This window comes from Protopterus annectens, chromosome 2.part2, assembly GCF_019279795.1.
Source record: "Protopterus annectens isolate FY-2018-M chromosome 2.part2, PAN1.0, whole genome shotgun sequence".
In the NCBI taxonomy this organism is placed as follows: domain Eukaryota; kingdom Metazoa; phylum Chordata; order Ceratodontiformes; family Protopteridae; genus Protopterus; species Protopterus annectens.
In genome coordinates, this window is record NC_056730.1 from 1,131,873,825 (window position 1) to 1,131,893,875 (window position 20,051).

A 20,051-nucleotide genomic window follows, 5' to 3' on the forward strand; every position below is an offset into this window, starting at 1 on the left:
TGGGAGCAGATGGCATTCTGGACTGTGTTCTTAATGTTCTAAAACAACAGTTAGCTACTCCATTAGGCCCTCTATTCAACCACAGCCAGAGTACTGGCTTTGTCCCAGGTGAATGGAAAACAGTGACTGTTATCCTCTTCCACAAGGGTGGCTCGGTAACAGACCCAGGTAACTATTGACCCATAAGTTTAACCAGCCTCATCTGTAAGGCAATGGAACGAATCATCATGGACCTCATAAGTAAGGATATAGGTGACCTCCAAACCCTGGATCCATCCTAGTTCGGTTTTGTCAAGGGCAGGTCATGCCTGCTAAACCTGGTGAACTTTTTTGAGAACATGACCAGAGCTATAGATGAGGACAAAGCCATGTACACAGCCCATCTTGACTTGGCTAAGGCCTTCCACACTATCCCACATTCAGGCATCATTGACAAACTAACCCAGTTGAATATCAACCCCTATGTTATCAGGTGGGTTGCAAACTGGCTCACAGATTGACAACACTCAGTCAAAGTGGGAGACTTTACCTCTGCCAGCAGACCTGTTACAAGTTGGGTCCCACAAGGGTCAGTGCTGGGACCCCTCTTGTTTGGCATATACTTCTCAGAAGTCCAGTCCAAAACAGTGGGGCTGTGGCTAACCAAGTTTGTGGATGACTGCAAATTAGGTGCTATAATTGAATCCCTTAGCAAAGTTAGCGTACTTCAAAAGGGGCTTACAGAGACCAGTGATTGGTGCCAAAGCCATGGTCTTAAACTAAATGCTAAAAAATGGATCATCATTCCATTCAGTAAAAACAATGTTCCTGCTGATTATAAAATAAACAATAATACCCTAAGTACCAATTCAGTGGTTATAGACCTGGGAACACAAGTTGACTGTGACCTCAACTTTGACCACCATGTGTCTACTATGTTAAGGAGGGCATTCTTCATTGCTCATCTGATTAGCAAAAGGCATCACCTCAAGAACAAAAGAGGTTATAACTCCCCTGTACTTGCCCCTCAGCAGGCGTTTTATTGAGTATAATTTCTCCCTTTGGTATGTACTATACCAGACACCTGCAGCAACTTGAGAGACCTCAGGGACTTATAACTAAGAAAATTTAGGATCTCCAGCACATGTCTTATATGGACAGACTAAAGTCACTGTCACTGTACTCAACAGCGTATAGACTACTTAGAGGCGATTTATGTTTGGTTTACAGGGCTATCTCTGGCTAAAATCTAATGGAAATGCTGCACATCTGTAAGTCAGATGGGACTACAGTCACCCATTCCAGGGACTCAATCTAGCCTGCAACATAAACAGGACCTGCTGGAGAGACAGATACATCTCTCAGAGTTTGCCACTCCTCTAGAATAGGCTTCCAGTCTATATCAAGCAGAGCACCTTCATAACCCTGTTTAACTGCAACCTGGATGACTGGATGGGAAACCATACATTTTTGCTGGGGATTGCCCCAGCTTCTCTCCTGGACATGAGTAGTCCTTGCTAGAAAAGCCCTGGGCATAGACAATATCTGTCATCTAGTATTATATTAGGATTTAATGGCTAGGCTTGTAAAGAACCTTGGGTCAACTGCCTAGTAACATCCTATGAACCTATGCTTGCATACCTGTTTTGTGATTCACAGCATGCGTCATGGACATGGGGGGTAACTTAAAAAAGAATACAGGTACATTGATAAGACATGCAGCAATTCAACACTATGAGAGACAAACAGGGTACAGAGGTCCACATCTGTAACCACCCACAAAGGTTACAGATGTAGACCATCCATATAAGTGGTGAAGGCTGTATGTATGACGTTATGGGCCCATGGCACACAGCAACACATCATGCTGTTAAGGTCAGGTCTAACTGCTATGGCATGTTTCACAGACGTGTGTGTTAGAAGCACCCCTGTGACTGGTTTCTGATTGCTGCCACATGACAGCACCTTTATAGGTGACCTTTGCTCTGTGTGGGTCAGGTGTTGCACAGTTCTTAGTACCTGTGAACTATGTGTTGGGGTACTGTGATGTGGGTGCAATGAATATTACAGGCCATCAGCTTAACGTATGTCTATCATCACAGTTACAAAGCAGGATGGCTCTGAAGCAGGGTAAGAAGATGGAGAGGTTCTCTTAGCAAAAGCAAAGAATGACATCTTACTAAAGGCCCTCTGTGAGCATAGTCAGTGGAGCCTCCTTACAGAAAACAGCACCTGGGATTTTCATCAGCATATCTGGTGGGATTTTGTTATGCAGGAGAATTCTGTCAGTGGCTATAACCGGATTCATGAACAAGCATGCTGCAGGACCACTAAAATCTGTCATGCCCGTAGCAAGCAACTCACATAGCAAGAGAAGAATTCCTGGCATCTCTTCCTGGGGGGCATATCAACTCCCTCATAACCAGTTTATGACCTGACATTGGTGCAGATCTTCACCAAGGACCACAAGTGTTACAGAACAATAATTCAGGTGTGTACCATCTTATATAGATCTACCGGTATATATATATATATATATATATATATATGTGTATATATATATATATATATATATATATATATATATATATATATATATATATATATATATAAAATGTAGTGCAACATGCAGGATGCAGAATCAGAACCTTACAGAGTACTGTCATTGCTGGACTGCAGCATGCCAGATACAGAACCAGACCCATATACAGTACTGTCAGTGTTTGTAGAAGCACATCAGGACTTCAGCTGCAATACTGATCTGCACAAGGTACATGACCCATACCTTTTGCATGTCATTCTGTTTTGTAACTGTAGTCTTACTGGGATTTGGAAATGTTCCAAAGTAGCATTTATACACTTGGGTGTGTGTTTGTCTGTTTTCACTGGTGATTCTGTATTTGGGTACTCTACTGTAGATATTGGCATGCTTGATGAGGAACTATAAGCCTGATAAAGATAGCTGTCATAGCTTGGCATAGTCTGCTGCCTTATTGGTATTGTTGGGCATGGTTAACATAAAGGGCATATCACTCCCCCCCCCCCCCAATTACAAAAACACTGCTCCATTGTATGTGCACTTATGCAATCTCTGGGTACCATAGCAGGCCAGGAACTGGCTGACACAACAGACCAGGGTGTGTCATCTTCCTTTGTGGCCCAGAAGTCATTGGGGTGCTGGCAGCCCCTATGAGTTTGGTGAGGGAAGTAGGGGCTGACTTTCTCATCAATCCCTTGGCACCTTCCCTCACACTTGATCTGAGTATTTCTACAGCCAGCACCCAGCAGATGTGCAGGGTCATCATACATGCACACACTATGCCACCAAAGCCACTGCAGAACTGATTGGTATGGTACATGATGTGCATGTTAACCTCAGACTGGGCTGATCCCATATATGTAGCATTTTTGTAAAGTACCATGAAGATTCTGTATGCAAATGATGCTCATGCACACCATGGCAATCACCGTTCTCATTGCTGGTCTTTTTCTTCTGGTGGAAAAGCGCACTATAGGATATTTAGGAGATTATCTAGATGCCATAGCATTGTATCCTCTACACAGTGGACACAGACACCAAGAGGATGCATAGGCTGAGCCCCCCCAGAAGCACAGGTGGATCAGCCAGTAACATTCAACCCCAACCCCCCTCCCCTGCTCTTCTGATGAGCAAAAAAGAAGCTTTATTTTAATAAACAGATGGCTACAATGTAGCCATTGGCTTATTACAGTCAGATCAATGACCCACAGCTCTTCCAGTGGAAAGAAAAAAAAGAAAAAACAGCCGTTCTTTTTACTGGCACATCTACCAGATCGCGATATGGATGACATGCCCCCCAAGATGTTCAGTTCCTGTTTCTGTGCCCTGCCCCCGACCCTCCTTCTGTACGTTTTAATGAAAAACAAGTCATTTCTTCTTTTAAACTGTAGCAAACTGCTTACTAGAAATGTTGCAGACAGTTGCTACAGTTTATACCTTGCCTCCACAAGGTGCTACAGCACTGATATTTAATTAAAAAAAGTGAGAGAGAGAGAGAGAGAGAGAGAGAGAGAGAGAGAGAGAGAGAGAGAGAGAGAGGAATTATGAGTGACTAGGAGAAGTAGAAGAATGAAGTTTGAACAGTACGGTCCCCCCATTATTTACAAATGCACAGTATCAATTGTATATTATTTGTCATGGATGCTGTGCAGGCTTGAGGTCCTATATAATTTCACTTGAGTGTTGCTGGGTAGAGATAGATTATCCTTTATCTCAGTTGCAGGAGTTTGATAATATTTTCCTGAGGGTTTTGTACTCTGTGAATTACCTAATATTTTGTGGTAAGTGATCCCAGTTTAAAAGCACTATTTTAATGAAACGTGTTTCTTTCAGGACTAGTTTATAAGATAGATGGACAAGGGTGAGGACATTATTAGTATTGATGTGGACAGAGTGTGGAGTGTTTGATTTGCAACTTGCAACTTAGCAAGGTCAGTACTGTTCACAGAGAAGTTTGCATGTTAGAGTGGAGCAGGCAGTAATGGGGAGATAACTGGCTTTGTGCTGTATTAAGACAGTGATATAATTGTTTCAGAGGTAAGGTGATGAATATACCAATAGTATTCATGTCAGGTTGGATATTCTCTTTATTGTGTATTATGGGATAAGTGGAGGGTAATAATGGAGAGGGCATATTCCAATATATAGGAATATGTAGGTTTTTGCCCAGTGCTCTTCTGCTATGGTGTTCATGAGGCAGATGTATGGGATACATCCACCATGTCCCCCACTGGTTACTGGAAGGTCCCTGTAGCCAGTATTCTAAATGCTACACACACCTTGGTGCCCACAGGAACAGGCATTCCACTCATCGCACAAGCATGCATGTACGGGAAACACATAGTAAAAAAAAGTAGCTATAGCCTAATGACTCGAAGGAATGGTCACTATCAAAGCTAATTAGTGAGTGGTTTATATACCTTTTTTTGGTTAAGTCCATTATGCATAGTACCATTTTGAAGTTGTCTTATGCTTGTATAATAAACATCTTATATGGTCATAAAAAATAGGTTATATGTTAATGTTTTTAACCTATTAAGGGTATCAGCGATAAATTTCTAATCAGCATTTAATAAAGTGACGAGGCTACAAGAGAAGCATAACACAAAGTCCCTTTAGGACTTGGGACTATCATATTTTAAACTATGTGTTTACAAGGGGTGAATGTGATTAGTTCTTATTGTGTAACTGAAGGCATTTAAAAGGAAAAGTGACTGCTTCATGGGTAATTGTTTACCTGGTTTGCAGAGGTCCATCTGTGGTAGCAACAGGACTATGGTTGGCAGGTATTATGACAGTTCAGTATGTAAAACTTTCCCAGCATGACTCAGACCCTCTCCTACACATAATGCTTTAACATTCTCTGTGATTAATTCTAGTGAGGCCCTTGCCATATCATTATTTTTCTTTTAACACAGACCATGGGTTTAACAAGTACAGTGACAAGAAAAAAAATTATCTTAGGGCAAATAAGAGTCCACTTTATTCTTTCTTGAAGAGGAAGACAATATTTACAAGCATCATATTGTGTCTGCCATAGGTTCATAGGTACATGGTAGGCTAGCTGCCCTTGTAGGCCATTTTAAGTCTAGTCAATTTCCTTTTTGGTGATTGAATTAACCTATCCCATTTGATGTTAGATTGGCCTTACACACCTGTGGGTGATAATTATATATTACCCCTAGTGAGAATAACCGGGATCATATCATAGATAATATTAGGAGACCCATGAATAAAGCATTTAGGGGTTGCCTCTGTCTGTTATTGGGACAAGGGGCAGTCCTGGGGTAACATTTCTGTTTCTCATCCATAGATCCAAGTTACTGTTGAATATTTAGAGGGCCAAACTTTTTTTATGTGGACTGAGAGTCTATTCAAGAGCACGTATCTTCCTATTAGATAAACCTGGCCCTCCAAATTGTTCTGTTGATGTTGCAGAAGAGGTTTGGTTCCCTAGAGTGAGAACATCTGAAGCCATTTGACTTGCTGATGTGCAGTAAATCCATCAGTACTAGGTCAGAGGATTCCTTGTATGCCAGACACACGTCAGCTCTTTGCAATCTGTAGGATATCGAGTATAGTGATAGGGCTTTGAGACGGTCCATGTAGGACAAATTGTTTAGGCCTTGTATCCTTTTAGTAAGGTATCTCTGTAGGTATCTGCGGTGGTGGTGCTGCGGTAGCATTGTCGCCACACAGTAAGACGTTGTCCTGTTCGATTCTCAGCTAGAGCGTCTTCTGTGTGGAGACATGCGTGAATTGGCGTACCTTTGTTGAAGGTTGTGCGTCATGGCTGGCAACTCGGCACGTAAAAATCTACTGCCAATCATTAGCGGACCGGAGTTCCGCTGTGGCGACCCCTAACCGGGAAAATCAGAAAGATACAACAACATCTCTGTAGGTATTCCAGTTGTTGCATCTGTCTGGATATATAAATGCTAAAGGGGAAATTACATATATCCAATCACTGTCCTGTTGAGGGCTGAGTAAAGGGGGACAATGACATCCGTAGATCTAGACACAATCCCTTTGTTTATAACCTATGCAATATAGAAGGACTGTTTTACAACAGTGAATACATGTTGGTCAAAAGTTAGGTCTCCTTCCACATAAGTTCCCAAATTCCAAACAATTGGATGTATTGTCAATGTGATAATTCCCTGGGGTATATGACTTCTCAAAGGATACAATAATCCATTTTTCTTTGGGATTTAGTTTCAGTCGATGATTATGGTACCAGTTATTTATTTGAGACAAACTTTCCTGCAGAATGGCTAAGTCATTTGGGGGATTCAATGACTGCTTCTAGCTTACAAGCATCTGCAAACTTAGTCAGCCAGAGCCCTTTGGTATTAGCTTTTACTTCAGAAAAGTAGATACTAAACAGAAAATGTCCCAGCCCAGAACCCTGGGAGACTTCAATGGTGACTGGTCTCTTTGTGGATGTAATATCCCCTATTTTGATTTCCTGCTTTCTTTCATGGAGCCATCTGACAATCCAGTGGGTGAAATTATGGTTTATTCTCTGTTTATTTAGCTTTTCTACTATGCATGAGTAAGGTGGGTGTCAAAAGCTTTGGCCAGGCCCAGGTATGTGACGTTTACCATTTTACCTTCATCCATTGCTTTGGTGAATTTTTTAGTCCATCAGGTTGAGTAAATATAAACTGTTCTTGACAAATCCAAACTGAGGCATGTCCTGTATTTGGAGTTTCCTTATGTCCTTACCGATTAGTTCCATGATAAATTTTTCCATGGCTTTGCATATGAGGCTGGTCAGACTTATGAGTCTGTAATCACCTCTGTCTGTGAAAGATCCTCCCTTAATCATAGGAATGACTGTAGCTGTTCTCCATTCACTTGGTTCAAAACCTGTATGGCATTTGAAGTTGAACAGTGTTATTAGTGTAGGTGGCTAAATCATGCCACATACTATTTAAGATGCATCCAGGGATATTGTCAGGACCCATCAATGCAGTATTTTTAGCTTCTGATAACCTTTTCGGGCTTTCATGACTAACACTCTAAGGAACAGAATGTGCCCTCTCTGAACTTTCACATAGGAAAGGACTGATTCCATTCAAACCGCAAAACCACATAACCGAAAACACCACATATACTACACTAAACATACAACACAACACCCACCCAGCTTTCTTGAAGCTGAATATTTCCATTTCTGCTTTGTTAGTTCTGGGGATCTTTAAGATATCAAAACTGTAAGACTTTCAAAGCAGGCAAATATTATTAACCTTCCTCTCAGTGTCAAAAACAAAAAAGGACAAAGTACTCAAAAGGTTGTACTACAAGTTGTACATACTGATTTTTATGTACAGTTAAACAACTGCCAGAGACTTACTTTCTTGGTAGATAGACAGACAGACAGATTTGCCAAAAAAGCTGTAAACCAGTTTCTGAAAGAGCATCTGTATTTGAATTTGATTATTATATATGTTTGTGGATGTCCATTTGAGGGATAAGAGGAAATATATATATATATATATATATATATATATATATATATATATATATATATATATATATATATATTCACTTTATAACCTCGAAATGCTGAAATATCGAATTTCAGTATCTTGAGACTATAAAACCCAATCCACAAAACACCGACAAACAAAAACCGCAAAACCACATAACCGAAAACACCACATATACTACACTAAACATACAACACAACACCCACATCACAACAAAAACAAAAAAAACCACACATGCACAACTCACACACACATAAGCTGGGCCCCCACACCCCCCTACTTATATATACTAACTCTGAGATCGCACAAACACAACACAAAAGCTCACTCACACACGCACATTCTCCAATCCCTCACACACACTCTAACTCCCACTCAAAACCCTTACAAAACACTCACTTACCTGACATAATACCTACATCCACACACGGCACCGCGCACCACCAAAACACAAACACGGACATTACATAGCGCAACTTCATAACCGCAAATTCGACATATATTCGAGATATGTGAAATTCTCGATTATGAACGTTCGCTATTTCAAACATTCGACTTTATAGCTTTGAGATACTGAAATTCGACATTTCAGTATTTCGATGTTATAAAGTGAACCCATATATATATATATATATATATATATATATATATATATATATATATATATGCAAAAGAGCTGCTTGCATGAAGACCTTTTTTGTCATCAGCTTTGAGAGGAATTTATTTTATCCTCTACTCATCGATTCTGAAAATTCTTTTATGTTCCTAAATGCTAAAAGTCTGAGAGGACTTTTTTAAAATTTTTGTCCTTAAGTCAAAGAGGAATTTTTTACCTCCTCATCTTTGAGAGGACTTTTTTGCATTAGACTTCAGACTGAGGATGCCAAAGGGGAGTATTGCTCAGGGTACTGACTGACCTTGCTACAGCTCTAAAATTGGCCCCAAGTACTACATGGAAACCTAAATATGGTGTCTCCAATGCCGGAGCAACTGGATTACATCTTCTGGCCTCTCCTAGAGTGGAAATTTTCATTAGAGAATTATAAAACAGACCCCCTCATTGCAGTAACTACCGTTAAAACAACTGATCTGATGTTGTTAATCATCTTTCTATTCATCACTGATGGGTTCAGTTCCAAGCCCCTCAGAACCGTGTCGGCTTAATACCAAGCTTGTGTACACCAAAAACTCTCAAGCTAAGCTGCTATCCACAATGCCCTTCTCCCTGTTACCTCAGATCTCATTTGCAAAATTGCAGCATAGCCATATAGCAGCGTTTCATCGAGCTCTCAAGCTAAGGGGTATTTTTCTTGATATTTTCTGGATATTTGGATATATATCTCTTATTTAGTCACTCTCAAAATCTATTTCCTTTCTACTTCACTCATTTGCAGTTATTTGTAACTTTCCTAACTAGCTCTACCCATTGGGTAATTCTTTTTACTATCATTGGTATGCTCTCTCCTTACCCTTGTGCTATCTCTTGATACCATCATTGGTATCTTCTTTCCTTTTCTTTCCTTTCTAGGTGTTTTCCTTGTTTGATATTCTAGTTAACTTGTGATTAGTGTGTTTGTGGAAATGCCTGATAAAAAAGGGACTTTGGGGTTTAAACATTGCACCTCTTGCAATGGCAAACTCCTAAACAACGACTCACACGACGACTGCGTTTATTGTCTGGCGGTTTCACATCTCTCTGTTAAAGCCTCTTATCAAATTTGCCAAAGTTTCAGTCAGCGGACGCTGAATGAAAGAAAGAATAAATTGATTTTGAAAGGCCTTCTAACTTCTCCTTTCTCTGAGGCACTTTCTGTGTCGGAGGTCTCAACCCCCTCCAGTAAAGGACAAGAAACGTCCCCACTCTGATCCCTCTTCACAGGCTGATGATAGGAGTAAAACACCTAAACATAAGGCCCACAAAACTTCCTCGGAGCATAGACTTGCTACTTCAGCTCCGACTAATGCTGTTCCGAGCTCTGCTCTGATTACTACTATGGCTTAAGCCATGGAAATTACCAGATTCTCGACATCGGCCCCACCTTCATCCCCGACTCCCCCAACTACAGCACCGACCTTGCCTTCCACTACAGCTACGGCACCAACCTTGCCTTTAACTACAGCTACTGCACTGACCTTGCCTTCGACTACAGCCACGGCACTGGCTTTGCCTTTAACTACATCGAAAGCGATTCTGACCTCTGCCATTTCTTTGGAACCGATGACATCGACTCCGAGTGCCTCTTCAGCACTGAGCCCTTTTTCTACTCCACTGATTCCTTTGCTACCTGTGTCCAAATTAGAGACTACAGTGCCACTAGCTCAGACACCATGGACCCGATACTCCCCCTCCTTGGATCCGTTCCTGGGTCAAATGTACAGCCCCTTTTTGGATCAACCTGACCCCCCTTCAGGAGTGTCCACGAGGTCCATCAGGAGTCTATCCGAACTTGATGTGATGCGCCTGTTGGATCAGCTGTTGATGGCCAGAGGGATACCAAATGTTCCAAAGACTCATCCCCCTCTGGGACTTGGGTCTATCTCTCCCAGGACTCTGACTTATACTCCTCCTTCGGACCTGTCAGTTCAAAAGACCATTGCTCCGACGTCTTTTGTGGAACCCCATTCCTCGGTGCCGACAGTGACTGTCACTGAGCCTTCGAGGCCATCCCTTTGGTTTTCGGTTCCGACAGAACCGTCCCTTCCTCAGACTCCTGGTTGGGGGGGGGGGGGGCAGAGTCCTCTGTACAAGGCACGGTTCTGAGTGTTTTATTGGTTCTGCCCTCGGATCTGGGGATAACACTTGCCCTGATCCTGCTTGAGGCTCCATCCCTGGGATTTCTGTAATGCACGTGGCAAGGATTCCCCCAGAGGCAGAGGGGATTTCAATGGTGGAAGATGCCCCTTTAGCAGCAGAGGGGGTCCCCAAAACCAAGACTCCAGGGATTCCTTCTCTGGGTAGTCTTATCAATGCTCCTGAAGCATTGCCTGATTGCTTTCCTCTGGAAGCAGTTGGGGCTCATTTTTTTCTGCACCAAACTGCCTGGCGCTCTATTACAAATGATTGATGGGTGCAGAGAATAATCTCCAGAGGCTACTACATCCCTCTAACCTCCCATCCAAAACATACAAAAAAAAACATCCTGATGTTCCACCCAATCAAAGGGAAGAAGCAGCTTCAGAGATAAGAAAGCTGTGTCAGAAAAGAGTCATCCAACCAGTCCCTCCAGACCAATGCAGAACTGGGTTGTACTCAAGATTCTTTTTAGTGCCAAAAAGACCAGGGACTGGAGATTGATTCTGGATCTCAGCCATTTAAACAAATCAGTTGTACAAACCAAGTTCCACATGGTCACTATTCAATCCATTCTCCAATTTTTAAGGGAGGATGTTTGGATGTGCTCAATAGACCTCCAGGATGCGTACTACTACATCAAAATGGAAAAATGCTCCAGGAGTCTCCTTTGCTTCTGGCTAGGAGCCAATCATGACCAGTTCTGAGCCCTGCCATTCAGTCTCTCGGCGGCCTCCAGATTGTTCACGAAATGTCTAGCAGAGGTGACAGCTCATCTGAGACTTCAAAGATTCCAGGTGTTTCCATATTTAGACGATTAGCTCCTCTCCGTCCCCACCAAGGGCCTTCTGACTATGGCCCTCCGACGCACCCTTTCACTAGCAGAGTCCCTAGGCATCACTTCACTGTACACTGGGAGAAATCCAACTTAGAACCTACCCAACAGCTGGAATTTATAGGGGCAGTTTTGATACTTGATCCTGCCTGGTATCTCTACCGGCTCACAGGCTTCAGAGGTTAAGATTGCAAGTGCATGGGATACTCTGTCAAAAAAAGGTGTCAGCAAGGGAAGTTCACCCGGCTCTGGGGTCCATGGCTGCAGCCATTCCTCTGGCAAGGTTACATACGAGACTGCTACAATGGCTGCTATTGTCCCAGTGGTTTGCAAATCTTCAGCCCCTAAACTCACAGGTGCGCATAACCAACTCTTGCAAGCAAGATCTCCTCTGGTGGATGTGGCCAGACATAGAACTTTGGTGTCGCCCCTTTCAGACCCTTCAACCCAATGCCACTGTGACCACGAATGCTTCCTGATAGGGTGGGGGGCCATTTTCAGGGAAAGACAGTCCAAGGCATGTGGCCAGGCTTAGAGGCCAACCTGCATATCAATGTTCTGGAGTTAAGAGTGGTGCTGTTAGCAGTGCAGGCATTACATCCACTTATTCCTCCTGGAACAATTGCAATTCAGTCAGACAATATGTCAGTAGTCTGGTACATCAACAAACAAGGAGTAACCAAATCCTACCCCGTGTGTCGAGAGGCCATGAGAATTTGGCACTGAGCGATAGCTTCCGACTGCTTTCTTATAGCAATGCACATCCCAGGGAGTTCCAAAGTGATTGTGGACAGGTTGAGCAGATGCATTCTCCTTCCACATGAGTGGTCTCTCAATCCCAAAGTGACGGCAGAAATTTTCAGCCGATGGGGCCAGCCCTGCTGCAACCTCTTCGCCTCCCCTTTGGACAACAAATGCAGCAACTACTTTGCCCTCTTTCCCCCAGAAGGGGAGTCCCCAAGAGACACTCTGACTCATGATTGGCCCACGGGTCTCCTCTACGCTTATCTTCCAATTCCCTTGATATCTCTATTCTTAAAGAAAGCCACTCGGTTGAGATGCAAAGTGATCCTCATTGCCCCATTCCGGCCTCATCAAGTGTGGTTCCCCTTCCTTTGAACTCATCTGTTACAGCCGCCATGGATTCTGGACACTAGTCCACACTTAATTTCTCACCCCCAAGAGTTGACTCACCAAAATCTGTCCACTCTCAAGCTGACGGCTTGGTTTCTCTACTTCCATTAGTCACCAGGCAGGAAGGCCTTTCCTCACCTGTTCGCGATATCATTCTGGCCTCCCATAAACCATCCACCAGAAAACTTTACAGAGATAAATTGAAAAGGTTTTCTCTTTGGTCTAAAGAATGAAAGCTAGATCCCTTCTTGGCCCAGTCTCTGTCATCCTTCAATACCTTTTTGAGTTCTTTGAAAACGGAGCATCAGCCTCCCATACGTGTCCATTTAGCAGCAATTTCCAATTTTCATAACTGAGTACAGGGCATTCCAGTTATGTCCATTCACCTATGCAAAACCTTTCTCAAAGGAGTGTTTTACAGCAGACCACCAATTAGGCATCCCTTAGAGACGTGGAATCTCTCCCTAGTACTGCAGTCTCTCTCTCAATCCCCTTTTGAGCCTGCTGCCAAATGTGATCTCAAATTTCTCTCATGGAAATCTCTTTTTGGTAGCTGTCACTTCAGCTAGACGGATCTCAGAATTACAGGCCTTATGCATCAAGAGACCGTACCTAATATTTCATAAAGACAGAGTATCTCTATGTACTAATCCAACCTTTCTCCCCAAAGTGGTTTTTGATTTTTCTATGAACCAATTCATCGAGCTCCCAGTGTTTTTCCCAAACTATTGCAATAAAGGAGAATACTGCCTACACTCCTTGCATGTGCATAGGCAACTACGTTTTTACCTAGACAGGACCAAATCTATACGCACGACAGACCAACTTTTTATTTCCTTTTCTGGTCCAAGGATGGGATATGCTGTGTCAAAAGTCAATTTATCAAAGTGGTTCAGAGATTGTATTTCCTTTTCATATTCATGTACAAATGAGCCTAGAACACACAATATCAAAGCACATTCAACTAGAGCTATAGCAACCTCTGTAGCTTTTCACTCCAGAGCCTCTATGGACGACATTTGCGCAGCAGCCATTTGAGCTAAACCACACACCTTCATCAAAAATTACAAGCTGGATATGGTCTCCAGGGGAAGAGCGGCCTTCGGCTCAATGGTGCTCAGGAATGTTCTTCCATAAGGGCCACCCAGGTTTCTCAGGTAGCTTGGGATTCTGTCCCATCAGTGATGAATGGAAAGAAGATTAACAACATCAGATAAAGAAGTTATGTCTTACCATAACGTTCCATCTGTGTTGTTGATCTTCCATTCATCACATCCCACCCTCCATCCCCCACCAAAGGCTCCTGGTGGATCTCATGGGTCCTTGTGGTGTGTCAGGGTTTTTGAGCAGAAGTGACCTCTGCTTTATTTCTATATGTCTTATGCAAACTCGATCTAAGGTAACAGGGGAGAAGGGCATTGTGGGTAGCTGCTTAGCTCGAGAGCTTTTGGTGTACGTGAGCTTGGTATTAGGCCAAGTTCCGAGGGGCTCGGAACCAAACCCATCAGTGATAAATGGAAGAAGATCAACAACACAGATGGAACGTTATGGTAAGACATAACTTCTTTTTATCCCAGAGCCCTGCAGTCCAGCAACCAGGAGACAGGTAGATGGACCACATAGGAAATCAGGTTTATGCATCTTCCAGATTTTCCTTGAGGGACAGAAATTACTTCTCAGATATAACTAACTTCTGGCAGAACCTGATAGACAAAAACAAACCAGACCCTAGTTGCTAAATGCACCTGCTAAAAAGAAAAAAAAATCCCAGATGACATTTGTATCTTTTATTTTGAACCTTATGATAAGGGTAAGTCAAAGTAAACTTTATTGTCATTCAGAAATCACCCAACTGCAAAAACTGAACAAAATTCTGTGTCTCCGGACTCAGTGTACAGACAACATATAGACTATTTTCACAGACATTTACATGCATAACACCTAGCTATTACATCACCTGGCTATACATTTACAAATATAACATGTATCTATTACATCACAGACATGTAGGTAGACAGACTAATACTGCACATAATTAGAAACACATTTTAACACTTTTCGTAGTGAATACCTACTTGCGTGGGACTTTAGAATTGTCTAGGTACTTGATTAAGACAGTTAGCTTAGAAACCTGAAGAAGGTTTGGCATCCATCATTTTTATGCACTAACATGCCCAGCTCCTGCTTACTTATTTTGCTGAGGATAGTTAGGTGACTCAATGAATTCCTCCTTCTATGGTCTTTCAGTCTGTGGCACACTTAGAAATATTAAAAAGTGCAAATCCCTCTCTTCTGTTGCCTTGATGTTCCAGACACCTCAGTGCCTGTTATGAAGATCACAAAGGAGCCCATATCAGATGTGGGGAGAAACAAAATAATTAGCAGTCTGGAAAGAAAAGTACCCAAATACTTAGGGTAAATGCCTGGTACTCCCAGAGGAGAAGGTCTTGAACAACAGTGGAGAGTGGATGTGGTCTGTAGTTGAGGGTGGACAGTAGCAGCAGCATCTCTGACACCTTGCCTGACTGCCCTCAATGGAGGCAGCCAGTGGCCATCTGTCCACTCACTTTTCTACCTATAGAGAAATCACTAAAGACAGGTAAACAAGGACAGTGACAGCCTGAGGATACAAAATACCATTTCATACTTGCCCATGTCTTACCCTTGCCTGAGATATCATCCCCTCAAAAATATAAATAATAAAGAAGTTGTCTGACTTCTACTAAAAGAGCAATCTAGTAAGCATCACCAGACCAGAAAAGATTAGAATGCTACTCCAAATTTCTTTTAGTGCCACCAGATAACAAAGGACCTCTAGCCCATACTGGATTTAAGTGGTGTGGTCAAGCTTATTTAAAAAATATATATATTTGAATAATCATGATGCAGTCAATTCTTCCATGCTTTCCAAAGGAAATTGGCTGTGCTCAGTGGATGTTCAGTAAGCCTACCTCCATATCAGGTTTGTCACGGAATCTAAGGAATATCGTCACTTACAGTTAGGAGCCAGTCTGTACCCATTCAGGATCCACATCAGTTACCAGGATCTTCAGTAAATGCATGTATGTAGTGCCAGCCAGGAAGGATTACAAGGAGTGAAGATTCCCTCTACATTGATGACTGGAATGTATCTGCTCTCTCTACAAGATCTGAACATGTCCCACTTTCCAGAGATAACAGTGAACCTTGCAAATTCCCATTTAGATTTTTCACAGCTGCGTACATTCATTAGTTTCAACCTCGAAAGCATAAGTTGCAGAGTTTGTCCTTCTCCAGATAGACTGTCCAACACAAGGTTTCTATACTGCTATGCTCCCAGTTGGCTTCAACTCATCTTTGTCTCAAATCTCTATAGATTTTTTCTGCCTCACCTTAAAGAGGGCAGTTTATTCCAGATTTCTATTCCCCATGTGGCATTTGCCATCGATGCATCTGCTATAGGATGGTGGAAGGCACCTTGTAGGACAAACTGTCCAAAGTGTCTGGACCATGAAAAAAAATCTTCACATCGATATACAGGGGATGAGAGGATCGGAGCACTGCATTTCACCCTGCATCTGACTTTTGGACTCTGTGCTATAGAGTGTGATAGCCATCCATCTGATAACATGGCAGTGTGAGTTGTCTTGGGAGATGTCTAACTCCTCCAAATGCATTCTTATAGGCAACCATACTCTAGAGAAATTAACTCTGTTGTGAACAGAGTACTCAGCCACTGTTAGCTGTTGCTTTATGAGTAGGCCACAAGTCCTAGGTGGCCATCAAACTCTTTTTTTTGATGAGGCAGTGACTGCTGTGGCTGCTTTGCCTTATCAACCAGTGTCAAGTAATGCATTTTCTATTCTCTAATCCTTGATTTAGGGGATTTCCCATGATGCACTGATCCAGAAATTAACTCTTTATGCTTCTATAGAAAGAGCAATCAGCTCACGTCTAGAATAATTTTCATAGTCCTGTTTTTGGCCTTGACAATAATGCCCCCCCCCCCCGCTTCCCCCTCATTTATTTGGGAAATCACTCCAGCTTTCACCACTCAGGACCCCTTTGTCCCATTTCTGGGACAAAAATGTATTTGGGCCTTCAATTTCTTCAACTAACTGCTTCATTTCTCTTCTTCCATTAGTAGATAGTAATACCTCTTTTTCTTCCAAAATAATTTAAATAATTTCTTCTTAAAATATGTGTAAGGCTTATAAATGTATGTGGCATGCTTTGCAATTTGGGCTACTTTCAGATGGCTGCATCCTTTCACTGCTACAGTTCCACCTGTTCTGGAATATCCTTCCCAGATTTTAGACAATGGACTCAGTCATGCTTCCATTAAGGCACATTCAGTGGCCATATCAGTTTTTCAGTAGGGCACTTATTTATTGTCCCTGTCCTCCTTAAGGGTGTTCAAAGTATTTATTAAAATGCCTTTATCTTATGGATCTTAAGACCACCATTAAAATTCCATTTTCCAATTGGGACCTTTACTTTGTATTGGTGAAACTACTGTAACTCCCCACTTCAGTTTGAATCTGCAGCTCCTGAAAAATTGAAGTACCTTTGTTGAAAGACTTTTTTATTGCAGCCATTACTTATGCCAGGAAGATGAAGGAGTTGCAGGCCATATCAACTGATTCCTTTTATTTAATCTTTTTAGTACTTATCCGTTTATATGCCAGAAGCTGAAAAAGAATCAAACCTCATCAAATGTATACACCTTCAAATGTTTGTCCCTAAGTATTCTATCCAGTGTGAATACCTATTTTACTGTGTAGGTGTAAACAGTCAGTTGAGGTTTTATATTTATAAGACCAAGTCTATCCAATACTTAATTTCCTTTTGAAACAAAAACTTGTATTTAAAGTTTCTAAATTAACTGTGGTAAAATGGATTACAAACTGCTTTCAGCATTATTATGCTAAGTATAATAAGTCTGTCCTGTTAGTAACAAGGGTTCACTACACTGGAGCAGTTTCTACCTCTTTAACACATTTTCCCTTGAAATAGAGCTTCAGATAACATCAGTCCAGCAGCTACCTCATCCTCTCTTAATACTTTCTCAATGCACTATAAGCTGTGTGCTATCCCAAGCTAGGTCTTCCTTTGGAGACACTGTAATAAAGGGTATGTTGTCATAAAAGTATCATCCAAGAGAATTACCTTGGGATTCTGTCCTGCTCTGCTGAGGATAGACCTACTTATATCGGGTAAGAAAGTTGTGTACTTACTGTAGTGAAAAGGTAGAGAAACTTATATAAAATGTGGCGCTTGTACTTTGCTTCTTTCTTAACTCAGATGGCAACACAGTTGTAATGTCTATTTAAGCTTTATATAACATCCTGAATAAGCTTCCAATCCAAATCAAGCAGAGCACCTCCATGACCCTGTTTAAGCCCAACCTGGACAACTAGATTGGAAACCATACATTTCTGCCTGGGAATGCCCCGATTTTTCTCCTGGACATGGGTTGTCCTTGCCAGAAAAACCTTGGGCATAGATGATACCTCTCATCTAGTACTGGGATTTAATGGCTAGGCTTGTAAAGACTCTCAGGTCAGTACTCTAGTAACATTATATGAACCTATGAACATCCAAGCACTGTGAAATTGCATTAATAAAACTGATGTCTTAACAGTGACAGTTTTATTATTATTGTGCTTATATTTGTTCTTTTATGTTATTTAAACTAATGTGTAGGTTTGTGTGGCATGAGAACATGGTTAACAGTATGACTTTTTCTCTATGAATGTAAACATATATACACAAATAAAAGAAAATAAAGTGTATTGGAATTTGCAGTTGTAATGTAAAATGCAGCTTCTTACCTTTTTCTATATCAGGAAGCCTACGGTCATAAAAATACAATTACAAAACTATTTAAAGAACATCTGAGCCTAGAGCTGTGAAAGGAAGCAATCACTACTATGAAAGCAAGTAATAAATGTATGTGAAATTTCTAAATGTGGAAAACACTGTTTTGGTTACACATTTGGTTTTCATTTAGAAACAAATGATGAGCTAAAATATACATCTGAAATCAATGAAAAGCTTCAGTCCTGCTTGGATTGCCACGGTATTCTCATCTATGTTAGAGCATTTGACTGAAAGTTTATTTGACCTAAACCCATTTCACCTAAACCAAATGACCTACAGTTCATTTGAACGAAAACACATTTGACCTAAAACCCATTTGACTGAAAAATAGCACTGGCAGTCTGTAGAGCACTATAAGGCAAGTAAAAGGTATATGCCCTGTTCCCCACTATAGTGCAACCCTGGAGTTAGAATATATTGTTAGGGGGGGTTGTGGGGGGCACAGCCCCCCACCTTGTTTGGTTAGATATTCTGTGCTTTGATTTGATATTGTTTAGTAAAACTGATCTTTGTGGGGGGCTGCACACCCCACAACCCTCAATGTGGGGGCTGCACTCCCATCCCCCTAACAATATACTCTAACTTCAGGGTCGCACTAGACTGGGGAACAGGGCATATACCTTTTACTTGACTTACACTGCTCTACAGACTGCCAATACTATTTTTCAGATAAATGGGTTTTAGGTCAAATGAGTTTTTGGTCAAATGAACTTTAGGTCATTTGGTCTCAGTCAAATGGGATTAGGTCAAATGAACTTTCGGTCAAATGTAGTGAACCCATATATATATATATATATATATATATATATGTATATATATATACATATATATATATATATATATATATATATATATATCTATATATATATATATATATATATATATATATATATATATATATATATACACACACACACACACATATATATATATATATATATACATATATATATATATATATACATATACACATATATATATATATATAATACACACACACACACACACACACACACACACACACACACACACACACATATATATATATATATATATATATATATATATATATATATATATATATGCACACATATGGGAACACTTTTTAATCTCGAAATTCTGAAATACCGAATTTCAGAATCCCGAGATCATAAAGCCGAAAGTTCTAAATACCGAAACCCCAGAAGCGAGAATTTCAAAATTCAGACTTTCGGAGATGTTGAAGTAGCGCTTCTGGTGTTGCGGTGTTTGAATGGAAGTTCAGGTAAGTATGTATGTTTAAGGGTGTTGGTTAGGGGCTTTAGTGTGTGTCAGTGTGTGTTGTGACTGTGATGTGTGTGTGCAAGGGGAATGTAGGTGCGTGGTGGTGTTTTTGTGTGTTTGTGTAGTGCGACCCTAGAGTTAGTATATTTAAGT